Raw genomic sequence first — 5,420 nt, forward strand, 5'->3', positions numbered from 1 at the left:
TGAGAGTGGATGGTTGAACGCCTGACTGGTTGAGAGGGCAGAAGGGTGCTGACCGGGATAGCCTCAATAGGGGGTGCCGGCTCGTCCCATTCCGAAGGAGTCCGATCGGATGAAATGGCTTCAACCTCCGGAGCCTTGCCGCGAGCGCTTGCAGTGGCTCGGGCGGAGGGTTGAACAACAGACGTGGCCAAGCGGACGGGAGTCTCCACTCAGCGCCTTTTCGGGTGAGGCTGCTCTTCTTCTGGAGCTGAGCCGTCACCCCGAGCGGAGGGCTCTTGGCTGATGGTTGCCCCAGCCGCTGGCTCTGGGAGAGAAGCTGGAGCGGTCGACTCCCCGGCGTGTGCCCCGCTCTCTTCTTCATGTGAGCCGACCGGCTGGATACCAAGCGCTTCCATTTCTTTGGCTGCCGCGGCCTCGAGCGCCGCCGCCTTTCTCTTCAGAATGCCGGCCATTACCGACTCCATGATGATGTCCGCTGCAAAGGAAAGGAGAAAAATCAGTTAGCAATCAAAGCATATGCCCAAGTTAAATTCTTACCGAAGCTGCTCGGAAGAGGAGTCCGTATGGGACTCAGACCAAAGATGTACATCACTCCTTCGTGAAGAAGCTTATTGATGTCGAGCCGCAGACCGGCTAGCATATTTGCAACATGGAGGTAGTCCGGTCGGGTTTTGAACTTCTTCAGCTCAGGAGTGGGGGGTAGGTCGACCTGCCACTTGGTCCGGAAGTTGGCCTGATCGGGCATACGGATATAGAAAAAATATTCCTTCCAATGTTTATTGGAAGAAGGCAGTTTGTTAAAGAAGACTAGGCCGGGCCGAGCTTGGAACATGAAGGTGCCCGGCTCGGATTGCTTGGGGTAATAGAAATAAAAAAAGACGTCCGGTCAGAGGGGAATGTTGTGGATTTTGAACAAAACAACAACCCCACAGAGAAGGCGAAAAGTGTTGGGTACTAAACTGCCGAGCGGAACACCGAAAAAGTTACAAACATCTATGATGAAAGGATGTACAGGGAAATGCAGACCAGCAGTAAACTGGTCATGGAAGACACAGAAAGCTCCGCGCGGCGGCCTGTGTGGCCGAGCGGAGGGACCGACCAAAAGGAGTTCAAAATCATCGGGGATTTCAAAATTGTCTGTCAGAACATCAAAGTCACGCTGGTCGAATCGGGACTGCATGGTAGTGTACCATGGGCCGAGGGACTGGTCTTCAAGATGAGAAGAACTAGCCATGGTCCGAGCGGGAGAAATCAAAAAGGCGAAAAGGGCAGAAGAAAGAAGGCAGCAAGCGAAAAGGGTACCCTGGAAGCGAAAACTGGGGGAAAGAAATACAAAGAAAGCACTGGAAACGAGAAAGGAAAGAGGAGAATCTTACGAGAAAAAGGAGGAGCGAAGGAAGAACACCTGGGATCGACAGAAGCAGGAGAATATGATCGCCGGAGCTCTAGAACACGAGGGATAACCGGGAGCACGCGAAAGAAGGGGTAAGGCGACGGAGGAGAAAACGAAGATTTTATAGGGCGGAGACCGGGCGGCCTCCACCGTTGGATCCAGGTCACGGGAATCAAAGCTCGCATTGCGCTGTTCATTTCGAACCGCTTCTATCCCATCAAAGCACCACGTCGCCGCCGCCGCAAGATGATGACAGTGCGCCACGTGGCATTCAGCCATTCGAAGCATTTAATGAGCGCATGCTCAGCCTTAATGTCGAAGATTGGCACAGATTACGAGGAGATCCAAGGAATGTGGCTGTTGACTAACCTTAAGCCCATCCCTGCGGTAGGCCAAGCGGAGGATAATGGCACGAAGGCGCCGCCTGGCTAGACTCACAGTCCAGTCAGTCGGACTAATCGCCTCCTTCGACTAGACTTGAAGGGGAGGCAAGTGATCCAGCGGTAAGAACAGGGGACCCCCGTTCTGGGGAGTCAACGCCACGTGGAATTCAAAGGGCCAGGTGGCCGACCGGAGACGGGTGGGTTGAACGCCCGGCCAGCCAACCGGTGTCTAACTGATGGCAAGAGGCACCCCAGCAGGAAGCTGGGCCCCGGCGCTCATGGTACAGGATCGTAGGGCCGAGCGGAGTGCACGCTCGGCCGAAGAAATGAGGTAGCATACTGCTAACAGTCTCCACAAAGCACATTACCGAGAATCTCCCAAGTAGACCACTATAGGTGTCCGGCCGAATGTGAGGCAGAGGTTGGCTGGCCAGACGCCCTGCCGGGAGCAAGGGGAAAAGGACAAGGGACATCTTTTTCTGACAGCGGGCATGTTCTACGTTTAGGCCATACTCCAAATCTTACGACGGGGGGTTCCGCTGTCCCATCGAAGACGTGCTTGGACTGTAGCAGTATGGGGTCAGGTAAGCTCACTGACAGGCCCTTACTGGGGTATGGGATGAGGACACGTGTACACCTCGGTATGTGTGCACCCGCTTCTCCAGAGCCCTATATAAAGGCCCTCATCCTTCGCCGGAGGTACGCGTTCTATGACTCTTGGAGCCACTTTCTTATTGAGCTTTGCCTGACTTGAGCGTCGGAGGGTCGTCGCCGGGAACCCCTTCCCGGCCCGACTTCTGTGCAGGTTCACCGGAGGTCCAGGCGGATAGTCGGGAGATCTACGTCAGCCGCTTGGAGAGCGCCATGTGCCCAACGTCCGTTGATTCGGCTTTCGGACAGGATCATATAGATTTATTATTTGAGTGCATATTATATGTTTGATTGTCTTAAACTCATTAACTAACTGTCCATAATATAATTTATAGCATGAGAGAATTTGTGATTGGATCGCAACTAGTGATTATCTCTACATGTGTAATTATGAATATATTAAAATTTTCCTAGTTGTCGAATTGATGTATTCGGGCACCATCAATTCTGTAAAACTAGCACGGGTTATACTCCTTAGTTCGGCCAAGAAGTTGTTTTCTCACTAGATAGAGACATTGGGATGTCGAGAGTTAAACGCAGATGTTGGTTATAGTGACTAGTTCATTAGAGTGACTCGCTGTAAGACTTCATATGGTTCTCTACATATATATAGATATATCTATGAAGTTCTTATTGCAACACTAGTGCAAGTTTCCTTCGACTTGAGGTATACAAGTCATCTTGGTCATGGAGACTTATACTTTGACATCTTAAGAAAGCATCTTATTGAGGTGTGGACCTGGGATGATTGGGTATAAGTTGAAGTGCCCGAAAGTGTTTGGATAGCCCACAGAGGATTCATCATTCCTTGTGAGGAGACGTATACCCTATGACCACTCGTTAGGATTATTACTCAAAGTCTTTTGCCAAAACATCACATGTTAAAAGTGCAAGACTCTTGTACACATGTACAAGTAATTTGAATCTGCAAAACGAGGAAGTATTACTTGGGCTAGGTGTGACGTAGTCAGCCTAGTGGGACAAGACACATAGACCATGTCCTGAACCAAATGGGTATAAGATGAGTTAAAGGAACAAGGCATAACTCACTGTAGTTGCTGAAGGGTTTAGAATTCATTCTAAGATCAACTATGATTTTTCGACTACTTGGAGATCATGATGTATTACTAGGTACCACTCATGATCGTTTTATAATTAAGTAGTTAATTATGGATGACCAAGATAAACTAGGAACCTATTGAGTCACACGCACTAACGAGTCTCTAAAAGATGTAAAATAAGTTAAAGAATAGGATTCTTAGATCAAGAGATAAATATTTTAGTTGGATCATACATAAGACAAATATGAAAATATTTGTCGCAATGAAAGCACGGATGGGTCACATCTCTTATGGAAGAGTTAGACCATATTTGATTTAATCATGAATTAGTCATGAACCAACTTAGTTTAGTTGTGAACCAAACCAAGAGGTTAATGGGACAATTTTTTATTAAGAGATAATGGATTGGATTTGGGCTTTCTAATTCAACTCATTAATGAGGTATATATATTGATATGGTTGAGAGAAGATTATACACATGAGATCATTAATTGGCTTCTAAGATTTTTGGAAACCCTTAATCCAATTTCTCTTCTCCTCTCCCTCTTCCCTCTCTCTTTGCCGCCGCCAACAAGGGGAAGCCCTTCCTCTTGTTGTCGTGACCACCACAAGGAAGAAATATCTTCCTTGTGTGCTTCTCTTCCTCTTCCTCTTGCTCTTGATCCCTCTTCTTCGCTCGTGGCTAGTAACTTCTAAAGAAGAGTCTTGTACTCAAGGAGTTATCTTGAGGAGCTCGACGTGAATACAAATAGAGACGAGGTTCGACAATGTCGCTACGGTTGATGCCCTTCTCATTACAGGTCATCCGTAAGGTATACCTAGCGTAAACTTATTTTCCTTAAAAATTTAATTATGCGATCATGTTTGACTTGTTGTATCTTTGTATGCATGTAGTGTGTGTGATGTAATAATTTTGAAATTATTATTATTTTATTTTCCGCTGCGCATGTTTACGAAACGTATTTTATCACACATCGCATCTGGCATATCCTTACATTGGTATCAAAACCTGATCGTGCTTCGACATCAACGTAATATTATTCTACAGTTCATAATTTATGTTGTAATTAATTTTATAATTTTTCCAGAATTATTAAGATTTTTCTATTTTTCGAAAAAAATCCTAAATTGTTAGAAAATTCCATTTATGGAAAATTTCTGATATAATTTCAAAAAATTAAATTTAGAAATATTCTGTTAATTTAGAAATTATTATTTCTGTAATTTTTTGAAATTTTAAAAAATATTATATTTTTAAAATTTTTCCTAATTTGTTAGGTAATACCAAATATGGAAAGATTCTTAATTTTTTTTAAAAAAAATTCAGATCTAAGATATTTTAAATTAAATTATAGAATTAATCTTTTCTTAATTTTTGGATTTATTAAAATATTCTATTTTTAGAAAGTTTCCTAAATTGTTAGGAAATATTAAATTTAGAAAGATTTAAAAAATCATAAAAAAATCTAGATTTAAAATATTCTAAATTAAATTATAGAATTAATATTTTTTATAATTTTTGGATTATTAAAATATTCTATTTTTGAAAATTTTCCTAAATTGTGAGGAAATACCAAATTTGAAAAAATTAAAAAAAGCACAAAAAATCTAGATTTGAATTATTTTGTAATAAATTAGGAAATATTAATTATTTATTTCTTAAATGGTTAGGAAATTAATTTGAAATTTTGTCTCTAAAATAATTAAAGATTCTTGATTTATAGAAAGATTCTAGATGAGATATGTTAATAAAATTTAAAAATTAGTTTCCTAATTTTATTAGATAAATCTTGATTTATTAAAATCATATTTATAACATATTTTTATTTTCAAAATAGAATTATAACATATGTAAATTTATGCCATGAACATACCATATTGTATGTCATGTAGATGCATTAATTATGACATGATTAGATTTTGTCATGCGTG

Source organism: Zingiber officinale, chromosome 3A (genome assembly GCF_018446385.1).
Source record: "Zingiber officinale cultivar Zhangliang chromosome 3A, Zo_v1.1, whole genome shotgun sequence".
Classification (NCBI taxonomy): Eukaryota; Viridiplantae; Streptophyta; class Magnoliopsida; order Zingiberales; family Zingiberaceae; genus Zingiber; species Zingiber officinale.